Raw genomic sequence first — 18,191 nt, 5'->3', positions numbered from 1 at the left:
CATCTAAGAGTGAACAAAAATGATGTGTGCTTAGAGAATTAAATGTCTCTACTGAGGCATGGTAGCGCCACAGGAAAGGTGTGTCCTGTAGCAGAAATCAGATAAGTTACCTATTGGAAAAATAATCTAGGACCAAAGTAATTGATCAAAACAAAAATGGGGTAAATAATTGAACATGTAACCCAACGCCAGAGCTTTGCAAATTTATAAGAATCACAATGCTTAAGAAAAATAGATTCAACGTATGCATTTAAAAGGACAAAAATTCTGCATTAAGAACTTGGGAGAGGGGTTAAAAAACTCATTTAACTCTATTTAAAGAGCTCCTATTCTAAGAAAAGCATTGCGGTATTTTGATAATGAAAAGATCAAAAAAATTCTAATAGTTTTTTAAAATACAGCTTTACTTTTGCCTAATGTTGCATTGGGTTCATTCATTACAATAAAACTTACTGGCCGGGCGCGGTGGCTCACACCTGTAATCCCAGCACTTTGGGAGGCTGAGGCGGGTGGATCAACCTGAGGTCGGGGGTTTGAGACCAGCCTGACCAACATGGAGAAACCCCGCCTCTACTAAAAACACAAAATTATTAGCCAGGCGTGGTGGCGCATGCCTGTAATTCCAGCTACTCGTGAGACTGAGGCAGGAGAATCGCTTGAACCCAGGAGGCGGAGGTTGCACTCCAGCCTGGGCAACAAGAGCGAAACTCCATCTCAAAAAAAAAAAAAAAAGAAAACTTACTGAGCGCTTACCACGCATTAGGCACTGTGATTGATGCTACCATCCAACATAGTGCTTATAATTAACAATACTGTAATATATACTTAAAATTTTGCGAGAAAGATAAATCTTACATGTAAGTTTTTAAATCACAAAACAATAGAGGCTGAGAGGAAACTTTTGGACATGATAGAGATGTTTATGGCATTGTGATGGGTTAATGGGTGGATGCTTATCTCCAAACTCATCAAGTTGTATACTTTAGATATGTACAGCTTTTTGTATGTCAATCATACCTCAATAAAGTGCTTTTTTTTTAAAAAATTAACCAAAATAGACCATACTGACTTGGGTTATAAGTCAAAATACTAGCACTTCGGGAGGCCGAGGTGGGTGGATCACCTGAAATCTGGAGTTTGAGACCAGCTGACCAACATGGCGAAACCCTATCTCTACTAAAAATAAAAAAATTAGCTAGGTGTGGCAGCTTGGGATGCTGAGGTAGGAGAATCACTTGAACCCTTGAGGCGGAGGTTGCAGTGAGCCGAGATCAAAAAATTAGCTGGGCATGGCTACTTGGGATGCCGAGGTAGGAGAATTGCTTGAACTCGGGACAGGGAGGTTGCAGTGAGCTGAGGTCGTGCCATTGTACTTCAGCCTGGACAACAAGAGCAAAACTCAGTATCAAAAAAAAAGAAAAAAGTCAAAATATATTTAAGAAGCTTGATATCTGGAAAATAATCTGAAAATTAAACATTTCTAAATCGTGTAAGAAGTTGTTGCTAGGGCCGGGCGCGGTGGTTCAAGCCTGTAATCCCAGCACTTTGGGAGGCCGAGGCGGGCGGATCACGAGGTCAGGATATCGAGACCATCCTGGCTAACACGGTGAAACCCCGTTTCTACTAAAAATACAAGGAAATTAGCCGGGCGTGGTGGCGGGCGCCTGTAGTCCCAGCTACTCAGGAGGCTGAAGCAGGAGAATGGCGTGAACCTGGGGGATGGAGCTTGCAGTGAGCCGAGATCGCGCCACTGCACTCCAGCCTGGGGCACAGAGCAAGACTCCGTCTCAAAAACAAACAAACAAACAAACAAAGAAGTTGTTGCAAGATAAATGAGAATATTTTGAACAGAAGGAAAATGAAAACTATCAAAAGCTGCAGCAAGCAGCTAAACATGCTTAAAGGGTAATTTACAGCATTAAATGTGTGAGGAAAAATGTCTTAAATAAAGGATCTTAAGTTCCATCTCAAGAAACTAGAAAAACAAGGACTAGTTAAACCTAAAGTAAGCTGAAAAGGAAAAAGTAAAGAGCAGAAACCAGTAAGATTGAAGACAAAACAACAAACAAAGCAACTGCCACTTTGAAAAAATAAGATTGATAAACTTCTAGCTGGACTGATCAAAGAACAGAGAAGACACAAATTACTGATATCAGTAATGGCAGGGGACAACACTACACAACTTAGAATAAAAGGATAATCAGTTCATCCAATACAACAACTTGGATGAAATGGACATTTTTTCAAAAAATATGTCCATTTCATCTGAAAGACAAATTACTAATGTTATTCAAGAGGAAAGTCTGAGGTTTGCAAAAGGTTAAACAGTCACCATATGACTCAGCAACATACACATCAGAAATGAAATGTCCACATGACAGCTTGTATTCGTAGCATTAAGAATAGCCAAAGGGTGAGAACAACCCAAGTATCCACAGAAAGAGCTATTGTTCAGTCATAATAGGTGAATTGTATGGTATGCAATAATATCAGTAAAGCTGTTTTCATAAGAAAAATAAGAAACCTGAAATAGTCTCATATATATAAAGAAAATTGAATTTGTAGTTAAAATCCTCCCTACAAAGAAATCCCAGGCCCAATGGCCTCTTTTGTGAATTCTATCAAATATTTAAGGATGTTATGATACCAATCCTACATACTCTTCAAGAAAATAGAATATTGGTCAGTTCATTTTATGAGAACAGCATTATGCCAACACTAAAACCAGACAAAGACATTATAAGAAAACTATAGACCAATATCTCTCATGAATTATGACTGGAAAATCCTTAAGAAAAATTAGCAAATCAAATCCAGCAATATATTAAAAGGATATATTATGATCAAATAGGATTAGTCTCAAGAATGAAAGGTTGATTTAACAATTGAAAACTAATTTGTGTAATTTATCATATGAACGATCTTAAAAATAAATGATTATCTCAATAGATGCAGGAAAAAAATATTCAACAAAATTCAACACCCATTCATGATTTTTTAAGAGTTTGAACAATATAGGAATAAAAAGGAATTTATTTAATGTGAAAAAGTTATCTATAAGAGCTTTCACCATACTTGATGGTGAAAGACTGAATGCCTTACCACTAAGTTTGGGAAGAAGGCAAGGATGGCTCTTCTCACCATTGCCATACGATATTGAACTGGATTTCAGTAAGTGCAAAATTGTATATTAGACTAGCCAGTCCAATAAAATAAGAAAAGTATGCAGTTGTAAAGAAGTAAAATGGTTTTATTTACAGATGATTAAGTAGAAAACATTAAGATGATCTTTAAAAAAAAAGCTACTAGAATGAATAAAGGAGTGTAGTAAGGTCACAAAATACAAACATCAATTGTATTTCCAGCAATAAAATTTGAAATGGAAAAATTTTAATAATATAACAATGTAAAAATATTTAGAGATACATTTAACAAAATATATGCAAGACATGTATACAGAAAGTTATAAAATACTGCTGGGAAACATTTGTAAAGACCCAAATAAATGCAGAAATATAACATGCTCATGGATCCCAAAACCCAATATTATTGTCACTTGTCCTCAAATCGAATTATATATCTCAGTCAAAAGTATTGAAGGCTTGCATTTTCCTGTTTAAATTGATGAGCTTAAGTCTACAATGGAAACTTAAAGAAAAGAGTTAATACAATTTATAAAAGGAAAACACAATTGGAGGACTTACACTACTTGACTTTAAGACACATAAAGCTGCATAAAGACAGTATGGTGTTGGTGTCAACGCCCACAAATATATCAGTGGAAAGGAATAGAATTCAAAAATGCATCAGTGAATATATGGTCACTTGATTTTTGTCCCAGATACAAACAATTCAGTGGAGGAAAGATAGTCTTTTCAACAACCAATGTTGGAAGAAATGGATTTTCCAATAAAATGTATAAACTTTGATCCACAGCTCCACGATATGCAAAATTTAATTTAAAATGCAGAATGAATCTAAATATAAAACTAAAAAAAGTCTAGAAGAAAAACATGAGAAAATCTGTGTGACCTTGTGTTAAAGATTTCTTAGCTATGACATCATAAGCATAATCCATAAAAGGAATAATTGATAAGTTGGATTTAAAATTACTATATGAGAGACAAGAAAATGAAAAGACAAACTAGGAACTGGGAAAAACCACTTGAATAACATGTATCTGAAAAAGGTTTTCTAATCAGAATGTATAAAGAACCCTGGAAACTCAGTAAACAACAAACAGCCCAGTAAAAATGGTCAAGACATTTGAACAACACTTCATCAAAGACATATAAATCATATAAATGGCTAATAAGCACATGTAAAGATGTGCAGCATCATTAGTAAATAAGGAAATGCAAATTAAGGTCATAATGAAGTATCATTATATGCCTATTAGAATGATGAAAATTTAAATAGACTGATCATGGCTGAGCGCAGTGGCTCACACTTGTAATCCCAGCACTTTGGGAGACCAAGACAGGCAGATCTCTTGAGCCCAGGAGTTCAAGACTAGCCTGGGACATGGTGAAACCCCATCTCTACTAAAAATACAAGAATTAGCCAGGCATAGTGGTGTACACCTGTAGTCCCAGCTACTCAGGAGGCTGAGGCAAGCGGATCACCTGAGCCCAGGAGTTTGCAGTGAGCCGTGATCACACCACTGCAATAAAGCCTGAGCGAGACAGCAAGACCCAGTCTCAAAAAAAATAATGATAATAAGATGAAAATTAATAGACTGATCATATAAAGTGTCACCAAGGATGTGGAAAAATTCAAACTCTTATGCACTACTACAGGGAATACAAAATGGTGCCAGAACTTTGCAAAGGAGTGTGGCAGTTTTTTAAAAACAGTAAATACAGTCTGGGCATGTTGGCTCCTGCCTGTAATCTTAACACTGGGAGACTGAAGGAGGAAAATTACTTGAGTCCAGGAGTTGGAGACCAGCCTGGGCAATATAGCAAGTCTGTCTCTACAAAAAAAAAAAAAAAAAAAAAAGCTGGGCATGGTGGCATGTACCTGTAGTCCTAGTTACTTGGGAGGCTGAGGTAGGAGGATCTCTTGAGCACAGGAGTTCAAGGCTGCAATGAGCTATGATTGCACCACTGCCCTCCAGTCTGGGCAACAGAACATGACTCTGTCTTTAAGGAGGGGGAAAAAAAGTAAGTCGACTGAATGAAAGAAGATAGACAAAAAGAGACAAGAAGGGTATATACTGAATAATTTCATGTATATAAAATTCCAGAAAATGGAAACTAGTGACTGAAAGTACATTAGTGATTGTCTGGAGAATAGGATAAGGCCAGAGGAGGGAATTAATTAGCATGAGGTAATTTGAGTAGCAAGAAAGATATGCTCATTGTTTACTGTGGAAGCGGTTTCACAGGTGTATACATATGTCAAAGCTTTATCACACTGCCCATTTTAGATATGTTCAGTTTGCTGTAGGTCAATTATATATCAGTACAGCTATAGGAATATCTTGTTGTATTGCAGTTTCCTTTATTGAGCTTCACAGATATTGCACTTTTTTCAAATTGAAGGTTTGTGTCAACACTGCATAGAGCAAGCCTGTCAGTGCCATTCTTCCAACGGCATGTGCTCACTTCCTGTCTCTGTATCATATTTTGGTAACTCTTGCAATATTTTAAACTTTTACTAAGATTTTTTTGGGGGAGTTTGGAACTATTAACCACAAAGAATAGTCTTTCCAGGCCAGGCATGGTAGCTTACACCTATAGTCATGGCACTTTGGGAGATCGAGGTGGCTAGATCACTTGAGCTCAGGAGTTTGAGACCCGCCTGGGCAACAGGGTGAAACCCTGTGTCTACTAAAAATACAAAAATTAGCCGGGTGTGGTGGCACCCGGCTAATAGTCCCAGCTACTTGGGAGGTAGAGAGGTGGCAGGATGCTTCGAGCCTGGCAGGCAGAGGTTACAGTTAGCCGAGATTGCGCCACCACACTCCAGGCTGAGCAACAGAATGAGACCTTGTCTTTAAAAAAAAAAAAAAAAAGTCTTTCCAGTGTTTGAAGTTGAAGGTGTAAACCTATTGGAGGATTTTTCAAAGCATGATATATGTCCCATGGAATATAATACACTGTGATAGATAATGTAGTATCAGAAGAAAATAATGGATTTCACAGAAAAGGATAATGTGTCTATATTGGTGTCATATTGCTCTTTTCAAAGACAAGGAATACATATTCAGTTTCTAGCAGGAAAGCTGACAAGGATGAACCATTATTGCTGAACCATTCTCATTGCTGGTTATCCAAATGCCATAGTAAATTGAGTGCTTTATTTTATTATTTATTTAAACAGTTATTTTAGGTTCAAGGGTACCTGTGCAGGTTTGTTATATTGGTAAATTGTGTGTCCTGAGGGTTTGGTGTACATATTGTTGTATTACCCAGATAATAAGCATAGTACCCCATAGGTAGTTTTTGGATCCTCACCCTCCTCCCACCCTCTACCCTCAAATAGGTTCTGGTGTCTGTTCCCTTCTTTTTTTTTTTTTTTTTTTTTTGAGACAGAGTCTTGCTCTTTCGCCCAGGCTGGAGTGCAGCGGCATGATCTTGACTCACGGCAAGCTCCACCTCCTGGGTTTACGCCATTCTTTAGGTTCACGTGTACTCAACATTTAGCTCCCACTTATACATGAGAACATTCAGTATTTGCTTTTCTGTTCCTGCGTTTGCTCACTTAGGATAGTGGCCTCTACCTCCATTCATGTTGCTGCAAAGGACATGATCCTTTTCTTTTTTATGGCTCCATAGTATTCCAGGGTGTGTATGTATCATATTTTCTTTATCCAGTCCATCACTGATGGGCATTTAGGTTGAGACCATGTATTCGTTATTGTAAATAGTGCTTGCTGTGGTGAACAAAGGTGTGCATGTGTCTTTATGGTAGAACAATTCATATTCCTTTGGGTACATACTCAACAATGGGATGCTGGGTCAAATGGTAGTTCTGTTTAAGTTCTTTTTTTTTTTTTTTTTCTTTGAGATGGGGTCTTGCTCTGTTGCCCAGGCTGGAGTGCAGTGGTGCGATCTCGGCCCCCTGTAACCTCCTCCTTCCAGGTTCCAACGATTCTCCTGCCTCAGGCTCCTGAGTAGCTGGGATTACAGGCATGCGCCACCACACCCAGCTAATTTTTTTACTTTTAGTAAAGACAGGGTTTTACCATGTTGGGCAAGCTGGTCTCGAACTCCTGACCTCGTGATCCACCCACCTCGGCCTCCCAAAATGCTGGGATTACAAGTGTGAGCCACCGAGCCTGGCCCTGTTTAAGTTATTTTAGAAATCGTCAAACTGCTTTCCATAGTGTCTGAACTAATGTACATTCCCACCAATAGTGTGTAAGCATTCCCTTTTCTCCACAGCCTTGCCAGCATCTGTTATTTTTTGACTTTTTAATAATAGCTATTCTAGGGCCAAGTGAGGTGGCGCATGGCTGTAATCCAACCATCTTGGGAGGCCCAGGTAGGCAGATCACTTTAGTCCAGGAGTTCAAGAACAGCCTGGGCAACATAGTGAAACTCCCTCTCTACAAAAACTACAAAAATTAGGCTGTTGTGGTAGTGTGCACCTGTTGTCCTAGCTACTAGGGAGTCTGAGGTAGGAGGATCCCTTGAGCCCAGGAGGTTGAGCCGAGGTCACACCACTGCACTCCAGCCTGGGTGACAGAGTAAGACACTGTCAAAAGAAAAAAAAAAGTCATTCTAACTGGTGTGAGATGGTATCTCCTTGTAGTTTGGGTTTGCATTTCTCTAATGTTTAGAGATGTTGAGTATTTCTTCACATGCTTGTTGGCTGCATGTATGTCTTCTTTTGAAAAGTGCCTGTTCATGTCCTTTGCCTGGTTTTTACTAGTTTTTTTTTTTTTTTACTGTTGATTTGTTTAAGTTCCTTGAAGATTTTTGATACTAGACCTTTGCCAGATGAATAGTTTGCAAACATTTTTCCCATTCTGTAGGTTGTCAGTTTACTCTGTTGATAGTTTCTTTTGGTGTGCAGATGCTCTTTAGTTTAATTAAGTCCCATTTTTCAAGTTTTTGGTCAAACTTTTGTTAATATTATGTTGGTTAGGTGATATGTGATCAGTGATCTTTGACGTTGCTATTGTATTTGTTTTGGGGCCCCACAAATTGTGCCCATATAAGATGGTAAAATTAATTGGTAAATGTGTGTGTTCTGACTGCTCCACTGACGGGCCATTCCATCATCTCCCTCTCCTGAGGCCTCCCTGAGACACAGCAATATTGAAATTCGGCCAGTTAATAACCTAAAATGTCCTCTAAGTGTTCAAGTGAAAGGAAGAGTCACACATCTCTCACTTTAAATTTTTTTTTTTTTTTTTTTTTTTTTGAGACGGAGTCTTGCTCTGTCGCCCAGGCTGGAGTGCAGTGGAGCGATCTCGGCTCACTGCAAGCTCCGCCTCCTGGCTTCAGGCCTTTCTCCTGCCTCAGCCCCTCCAAGTAGGTGTGACTACAGGCGTCCGCCACCACGCCCAGCTAACTTTTTGTATTTCTAATAGAGACAGGGTTTCACCGTGGTCTCTATCTCCTTCCCTCATGATCCGCCCCCCTTGGCCTCCCAAAGTGCTGGAATTACAAGCGTGAGCCACCGCGCCCAGCCTCTCACTTTAAATTAAAAGCTAGAGTGACTAAGCTTANCTGTCGCCCAGGCTGGAGTGCAGTGGAGCGATCTCGGCTCACTGCAAGCTCCGCCTCCTGGCTTCAGGCCTTTATCCTGCCTCAGCCCCTCCAAGTAGGTGTGACTACAGGCGTCCGCCACCACGCCCAGCTAACTTTTGTATTTCTAATAGAGACAGGGTTTCACCGTGGTCTCTATCTCCTTCCCTCATGATCCGCCCCCCTTGGCCTCCCAAAGTGCTGGAATTACAAGCGTGAGCCACCGCGCCCAGCCTCTCACTTTAAATTAAAAGCTAGAGTGACTAAGCTTAGCAAGGAAGGTTTGTTAAAAGCCAAGATAGACTAAAAGCTAGGCCTCTGGTGCGAAGCAGCCAAGTTTTGAATGCAAAGGAAAAGTTATTGAGGGAAATTAAAAGTGCTACTCCAGTGAACACACAAATGGTAAGAAAGCAAAACAGCCTTACGGCTGATACAGACAAAGTTTTAATGATCTGCATAGAAGATCAAACCAGCCACAATATTCCCTTAAGACAAAGCCTAACCCAGAACAAGGTGCTAACTTTCTTTAATTCTATGAAGCCTGAGAGAGGTGAGGAAAGTTGCAGAAGAAAAGTTGGAAGCTAGCAGAGGTCGGTTCATGAGGTTAAGGAAAGAAGCCATCTCCATAACATAAGAGTGCAAGGGGAAGAAGCAACGGCCGATGCAGAATCTGCACCAAGTTATCCAGGAGATCTAGCTATGATCATTGATGAAGGTGGCTACGTTAAACACGAGATTTTCAATGTAGACAAACAGCCTTCTATTAAAAGATGATGGCTTTTAGTACTTAATAGCTAGAGAGGAGAAGTAAATGCCTGGCTTCAAAGCTTCAAAGGACAGGCTGACTCTCTTGTTAGGGGCTAATGCAGCTGGTGACTTTCAGTTGAAGCCAGGACTCATCTACCATTCTAATGATCCTAGACCCTTAAGAATTAGGCTAAGTCTACTCTCCCCATGCTCTATAAGTGAAATAATAAAGCCTGGATGTAAACAGCACATCTGTTTACAGCACGGTTTACTGAATATTTTAAACTCACTGTTAAGCCTACTGCTCAGAAAAAGGATTCCTTTCAAAATATTACTGCTCATTGACAATGCACCTAGTCATCCAAGAGCTCTGTTGGATATGTGCAGGAGGTTAATGTTTCATGCCTGCTAACACAGTATCCATTCTGCGGTCCATGGATCAAGGATTAATTTCAACTCCCAAGTCTCATTATTCAGGAAATACATTTTATAAGGCTGTAGCCACCAGAAACAGGGGTCTTCAAAAAATTCATGGAAAATTCATATTATGAAAAACTATGCACATGGATTTCAAAAAATTTTCACACCAAAATAAACCAGCTTGTGCAACATGATGAAACCCTACCTCTTACAAAAACTACAAAACTTAGCCAGGCGTGGTTGCATGTACTTGTAGTCCCAGCTACTTGGGAGGTTGAGGTGTGAGGAACCCTTAAGCTGGGAAGGTCAAGGCCGCAGTGAGCCGTGTTTATACCACTGTACTCCAGCCTGGGTGAGAGAGTGAGATCCTGTTTCAAAAAACAAACAAACAAAGACACGATTTTTGGTGACATTTGGGTGGAAGAATGGTAAAATCATTGTCATTGGTGCTTTACAAGATGTTTATGGGGGCAATGCCCCAAAGAAATCAACAGTTTACAAATGTATAACTAATTTTAGGAAAGAATGATATGATGTTGACGATGAAGGCCACAGCTGCAGACCATCCACATCAATTTGTGAAGAAAAAATTTCATTCATTCCCTAATTGAAGAGGACCAATGATTTAACAACAGAAACAATAGCCAACAACATAGACATCTCAATGGATTCTACTTACATAATTTTGACTGAAAATTAAAGTTGAGGCAACTTTCCCTTTCCTGATGGGTACCAAAACTGTTGTGCCCAGATCAGTTGCAGACAAGAGCAAAGTTTTCAATGGAAATTTTAAACAACTGAGGCAAAGATCCTGAAGCATTTCTTCAAAGTATTGTTAACAGTACATGAAACATGGCTTTACCAGTGTGGTCCTGAAGACAAAACACAATCTAAGCAATGGCTATTGAGAGGTGGAAGTGGTCCAGTCAAAGCACAAGTGAACTGGTCAAGAGATGCTTAAGGCACTTTGCTTGTTGACTATCTGGGGGCCCCAAAATAGAAACATCTGCTAATTATGAGAATGTTTTGAGAAAGTTAACCAAAGCTTGAGCAGAAAAATCCCCCAGGTGAGCTTTCACTGGAGAGTCCTTCTTCACCACAACAATGCTCTTGCTCATTCCTGTAATCAAATAAGGGCAGTTTTGCATGAGTTTTGATGGGAAATCATTAGGCATCTACCTTACAGTCCTGGTTTGGCTCCTTATGACTTCTTTTTGTTTCCTAACTCACATTTCTTCAGTTAATAATTAGTAAAAAAGACTGAATTGACATGGTTAAATTCCCAGGACTCTCAGGTCTTTAGGGATGGGCTAAATTGCTGGTATCATTGCTTACAAAAGTATCTTGAAGTTGATGGAAATTTTATGTTAAGAAATCATGTTTATGGTCTGGTGTGGTGGCTCACACCTGTAATCCCAACACTCTGGGAGGCTGAGGCAGGCAGATCATGAGGTCAGGAGATCGAGACCACCCTGGCTAACACAGTGAAACCCCGTCTCTACTAAAAATATAAAAAATTAGCCAGGTATGGTGGTGGCACGCCCCTGTAGTCCCAGCTACTCGGGAGGCTGAGGCAGGAGAATTGCTTGAACCCGGGAGGCAGAGGTTGCAGTGAGCCGAGATGACACCATTGCACTCCAGCCTGGGCAACAAGAGCAAAACTCTGTCTCAAAAGAAAAAAAAAAAAAGAAAAGAAATCATGTTTAAATTTTCAATTTTATCTTTTAAGTCCATTTTTCCACAATTTTTTTTTTTTTTTTTTTTTTTTGAGATAAGGTCTTACTCTGTTACCCAGGCTGGAGTGCAGTGGTATGTACTGGCTCACTGCAGCCTTGACCTCCTGGCTCAAACAATCCTTCCACCTCAACCTCCTAAGTAGCTGGGACCACAGGCACGTGCCACCATGCCCAGCCAATGTTTAGATTTTTAGTAGAGACAGGGTTTCACCATGTTGCCCAAGATGGTCTCAAACTCCTGGGCTCAAGCAGTCCTCCTGCATCAGCCTCCCAAATTGCTAGGATTACAGGCATGAGCCAGCGTGCCTGACCTTCCACTAACTTGGTGAAGTCCCGTAATATAGTGATGCCTCTGATGGATCTGGGCAAAGTAAATTGAAAGCCTTCTTGGGAAGGCTTCACCATTCTACAGCCTTTTTTTTTTTTTGGAGACGGAGTTTCCCTCTTGTTGCCCAGGCTGGAGTGCAATGGTGTGTTCGTGGCTCACTGCAACCTCTGCCTCCCAGGTTCAAGTGATTCTCCTGCCTCAGTCTCCCGAGTAGCTGGGATTACAGGCATGCATCAACACATCCAGTTAATTTTTGTATTATTAGTAGAGACAGGGTTTCGCCATATTGGCCAGGCTGGTCTTGAACTCCTGACCTCAAGTGATCTGCCAGCCTCGGCCTCCCAAAGTGTTGGGATTACAGGCGTGAGCCACTGCGCCTGGCTTCTAGATGCTATTAAGAACATTTGTGCTGGGTGCAGTGGCTCACGCCTTTTACCCAGCACTTTGGGAGGCTGAGGCAGGTGGATCACAAGGTCAGGAGTTCAAGACCAGCCTGACCAACATGGTGAAACTCCATCTCTACTAAAAACACAAAAATTAGCCGGGCATGGTGGTGCCTGCCTATAATCCCAGCTACTAGGTAGGCTGAGTCAGGAAAATTGCTTGAACCCACGAGGCGGAGGTTACAGTGAGCTGAGATCGTGCCACTGCACTCCAGCCTGGGCAACAGAGTGAGACTTCATCTAAAAAAAAAAAAAAAAAAAAAAAAAAAAAAAAAAAAGACATTCGTGAGTCATGGGAAGAGGCCAAAATATCAACATTAACAGGAGTTTGGAAGAACTTGATTCCAGCTCTCATGGATAACTTTGAGGGAAGAATTCAAGACTTCAGTGGAGGAAATAACTGCAGATGTGGTGGCAATAGCAAGGGAACTAGAATTAAAAGTAGGGCCAGAAGATGAGACTGAATTGGTGCAATCTCATGATAAAACTTGAATACATGAGGAGTTGCTCTTTTTTTTTTTTTTTTTTTTACATGGGAGTCTTGCTCTCTCGCCTAGGCTAGAGTGCAATGGCGTGATCTTGGTTCACTACCTCTGCCTTCTGGGTTCAAGTGATTCTCCTGCCTCAGCCTCCCACGTAGCTGGAACTACAGGTGTGCGCCACCATGCCCAGCTAATTTTTGTATTTTTAGTAGAGATGGGGTTTTACCATGTTGGCTGGGCTGGTCTGGAACTCCTGACCTCATGATCCTCCCGCCTTGGCCTCCCAAAATGCTGGGATTACAGGCGTGAGCCACTGTGCCAGCTAAGGAGTTGCTTTTTATGGAAGAGCAAAGAAAGTAGTTTCATGAGATAGAAAGTACTCCTGGTGAAGATGCTGTGAACATTGTTGAAATTATATCAAAGGATTTAGAATAGTACATAAACTTATTTGATAAAGCAGTAACAGGGTTTGAGAAGACTGACTCCAATTTTAATTAAATTTAAAACATTTTAAATTTAAAATTTTACCTATTTATTTAACAGATGGGGTCTCACTCTGTTGCCTAGGCTGGAGTACAGGGGGATGATCATAACTCATCAAAGCCCCAAACTCCTGGGCTCCAGCAATCCTCCCACCTCAGCCTCCCAAGTAGCAGGGGCTGTAGGTGCTTGCTACCAGCTAATTTAAAATTTTTTATTGTTGGTAGAGATAGGGTCTCTCTTTGTCATCCAGGCTGGTCTGGATTTCCTGGCCTCAAGTGATCCTCCCATCTCAGCCTCCCAAGGTGTTGGGATTACAATTCTGAGCCAATGCACTTGCCAAGCATAACTTTTTTTTTTTTTTTTTTTAATGAGACAGGGTCTCACTGCTGTTGCCCAGGCAGAAGTGCAGTAGTGAGATCACAGCTCATCGTAACCTTGACCTCAGGCTCAAGTGATCTTCTTGCCTCATTTTTTTAGAGATGAGGTCTCACTATGTTGCCTAGTCTGGTCTCAAAGTCCTGGGCTCAAGCCATCCACAGGCCTGAGCCACAGCGCCTGGCCCAACATAACTTTTATATGCACTTGGAAACGAAAAATGTGTGTGACTTGCTTTTTTGTAATATTCTCTTTATAGTGGTGGTCTGGAATCCAACCCAAAATATCCCTAAGATACGCCTGTATTTTTTTTTTTTTTTAATTGACATTCTTAAGCAAATAAAAAGCAAGTTACTGACTGGGTGAAAGTATTTGCACAACACATATCTGAAAGAGAACTTTTATCCAAAGCACCTAAATATTTTTACAATTCAATAAGACAAACATATTGATTTTTAAATGGGCGAATTGTTATTATTATTTCTTGAGACGGAGTTTTGCTCTTGTTGACCAGGCTAGAATGCAATGGTGCAGTCTCAGCTCACCGCAATCTCTGCCTCCCAGGTTCAAGCGATTCTCCTGCCTCAGCCTCCTAAGTAGCTGGAATTACAGGTGCCTGCCACCATGCCTGGCAAATTTTTGTATTTTTAGTAGGGACGGGGTTTCATCATGTTGGCCAGGCTGGTCTTGAACTCCTGACCTCAGGTGATCTGCCAGCCTCGGCCTCCCAAAGTGCTAGGATTACAGGTGTGAGCCACCCCGCCTGGCCAAGAAATGGAAATTAAAATCACAATGAGATACCATTTACACTCACTATAATGGCTAGAATTAAAAAGAGTGACAATATCAAGTGTTGGCCATGCTGTGGAATATCTGGAGCCCACATATACTGCCACTGGGAATGTGGAAACAAGTATTATGACTGCATTGGGTAAAAGTTGGCAGTTTCTTTTGGGAAATATGGAAGTAGATTTCAAGAGTTGGCCATTTAGGCCGGAGTGGTTACTCACGCCTGTAATTCTAGTCATTTGGGAGGGCCAGAAGAAAGGACTCCTTTAGGCCAGGAGTTCAAGACCAGCCTGTGGAACATAGTGAGACCTGGTCTCTACAAATTTTTTTTTTTAAATTAGCCAGGTGTGGCGGCAAGTGCCTGTAGTCCTAGCTACTTGGGAGACTGAGGCTGATCCCTTGAGCCTAAGAGTTGAGGTTGCAGTGAGCTATCATCACACCATTGCACTTCAGTCTGGGCGACAGGGTGAGACCCTATCTCTGAAAAAATAATTAAAAAAAGAGAGCTGGCCATTCACTTACTCTATTCAGAAAGCAAAAGAATGGCTTCTAAAGAGAAAACACAAGCCTAACACTTCGACAGAGAACTGAGAGTTAAAAAGCGACCGGGCGCCCGTGGCTCACGCCTGTAATCCCAGCACTTTGGGAGGCCGAGGTGGACAGATCACGAGGTTAGGAGTTCGAGACCAACCTGACCATTATGGTGGTCTCTAGTAAAAAATACAATAACAAAAAATTAGCTGGGCGTGGTGGCGCACGCCTGTAGTCCCAGCTACTCGGGAGGCTGAGGCAGGAGAATCATTGGAACCCGGGAGGTGGAGGTTGCAGTGAGCCGAGATCGCACCCTCCAGCCCGGGCGACAGAGCAAGACCCCATCTCAAAGGGGGAAAAAAAAAAGGCCAAGCGCTGTGGCTCACGTCTGAAATCTGAATTCAGCACTTTAGGAGGCCGAGGCGGGCGGATTGCCTGAGGTCAGGAGTTTGAGACCAGTCTGGTCGGGCAAAGGCCACCTGGTGTAAACCTGGCTGCCCAGCTCTTTATGCACTCAGGGCAGCATGGGAGCCCTGTCGCCCCGCGTGCATCTACGGTCCTGGCAACCGGGTACGCGGGGCGGGCGGGGAAAAGAAGGGTGCGCACCCCATGGGCGCTGGCACCCCCCAGGTACCGCACACAGAGGTCCCTAGGAAGCAGGCACACTTTGCGCAGTTCTTGCCTCCTGGAGCAGGATGGAGGTGGGTGGAGCTGAGTCCGGGGCCTCCCCGCAGCCTTGGTCACCGCCCCAGGCTCTCAGTGGCCTCTTCCCGCAGTCACTCATCTCTAGTAGTAGGAAAAAACGGAGGTCTTGATATGAAACTGGGGATGCAAGGAAGCGCTTATGTATCATGCAAATAGTCTTTCAGCACCATTGAAAAGTCTCAAGAATGTGGGTGAAAATCAGATTCATTCTGTCCACTTGAAAAAAAATGAACTAACAGCCCTATACACCAGTTTCACTTGGCCAGTATATATTACCACCAATATAGGTCACTGAAGCACTGCCAGCTGGTTCGAAAATAGGACTGGTGTGATTATCTGAAACGGATGTTGAATGGGTAAAGTCAAGAAAAAGATTCTGGGCTTCAGCCCAGGAGTTGAAGACCAACCTGGGCAACATAATGTGACCCCCATCTCTACCCGAAAGAAAATTGCCGGGTATGTGGTTCCAGCTACTTGGGAGGCTGAGGTGGGAGGATTGCTTGAGTTTGGGAGGTGGAGGCTGCAGTGAGCTGTTACAGTGCCACTGACCTTCAGCCTTGGCAACAGAGGGAGACCCTGTCGCAGGAAAAAAGAAAACAAAGAAAACAAAGGAAAGGAAAATAAAGGAAAGGAAAGGAAAAGGGAAAGGGAAAGGAAAAGGGAGAGGGAAAGGAAAAGGGAAGGAAAGGAAAAGAAAAAGAAAAAAGAGAAAAGAAAAGAGAAAGGCTACACTTAGGAAATAAGGATTAATTTAAAAAGCTAATATTCTGATCTTTATCAAACAGAAATTGCTCTTCTTTTCTATGTCTATATCGTGCCAGAAATATATTAATGTGTATTTTAAAGGTGAACTAAAAAAAAAAAAAAAAAAAAAACGGTTAAATTCTGTTTCATGAATCATCAAAATTATTTGTGTGGCTTTACTTTAGAATTGATGCATTGCAGTTGTTTAGGAAATCATGCATACCCTAGATATGATATTTGTTAACGGGAAACACCTGAACACATTGGAAATTGTTTTCTATGGCTGAGCATACCAATACTATACAATTTTATGGTGATGTTATTAGCATTGCTATTATGGCTCTGACTCGTAGAATCTTTCTTATCTGCAGCTTTGATTTGGATGTGCCAAGTCTGTTCAAAGGCTAATTCGAACTACGTGTGCCTAGATGGATGAGTTAAAGATTTCTAGCCTGTTTATTAGTACCACAGTTTATAAGCAACACTACAGGCCTTCCGTTTCATCATAGCTTTTCAATCCACTGTACAAACATAAGACTCCGTTACTGTTAACCTTTACCCTTTTGCTCAATGCGATTTCTGCTGCTTCTGTATACAAGCTCAAGTAATTCCCATTATGCCATGCCCTGTGTGCACCTTCTGGAAGTTACCTGATCTGGAAGTTAGCCCATGGACAGAAGTTAGCCCATGGACAGCAAAGATCTGGGATATTTCCAAATCTGGTTGTGGAAGGGCTTGGAAATCTATAATCACAACTAGGTGGAGGACACCTGTTTCAGGAGGGGGTTATAAAATATGAAGCGAAACTAGGGAAAGGGAGTTGTGATCACGGTTCCAAGGACTCCACACCCATCTTGGAGTTAAGGGGCACTCAGGTCTCCATTTCGTGACCCGTAGCCCTACCTCTGCTAGATCCAGGTCTTTAGTAACCCAGGCTTGAGATTTCAAACCCCATCCCCCAATGCCAAACTCCCTTGTCCCAGCTGGGAGGCCCCCAGGGCATTTCTGAACATGGCCATCTCCAGTTCGCAGAAATCTGTGTGTTGCTGCAAATAAAGGATGACAAGAGACCACAGCCTACGAATGCGAGCAGCGCCAAGTCAGCAACAATCTTCCAGTTATCGAGAAGTCGGAGACGCCTGATTCTCTTTCTTCTCCACATTTAGTAAGAGGTATCTTCTTGCCTCCCTGCCCTCCACGTTAAGAGGGGCTATTCTGAAAGACTTCCTTGCCCTCTTTCTTTTCAATTTTTCCACTTCCAAACTCCTGCTGAAAGACGAAGGAAAGAGACCACCGAACAAGGTAGAAAGAAGTTTCTTAGAACACCTTCTTTTCTAGGTTCTCAAGGCGTCCCCTTTAAGGAACCAGGCCCACCTCTTTCCCATTCATCTACTGGCTTTCCTTCCCGTCCGTCACTCTACCTTTAAGAATATTTCCTGTTCCTTCAACCCAACTTGCACACCTCCGCCCCCCGGCCCTCCTCATTGGGCCGCCCCAACCCCGTTCACTCCTTGGTTTTCTCTCCCCCCTCCTCCCGCCCTCTAAGCCTAGCGCAACGGTATTCTGTCTTCTTATTGGCTATCATGGCAGCGTTCCCGCAGCCTGATTGGCGGGCTGAGTGACAGAGGCGGGAGCGCGGCGCGCCCAGGGTAGGCTGTTCGCTTGCCGAGCTGCGACCGCGGGAGGGGCGGGGAAGGGCGGGGGGA

The sequence above is a fragment of the Rhinopithecus bieti genome, unplaced genomic scaffold (genome assembly GCF_001698545.2).
Source record: "Rhinopithecus bieti isolate Rb0 unplaced genomic scaffold, ASM169854v2 scaffold_45617, whole genome shotgun sequence".
Lineage (NCBI taxonomy): Eukaryota > Metazoa > Chordata > Mammalia > Primates > Cercopithecidae > Rhinopithecus > Rhinopithecus bieti.
This window is presented reverse-complemented; position numbering follows the sequence as displayed.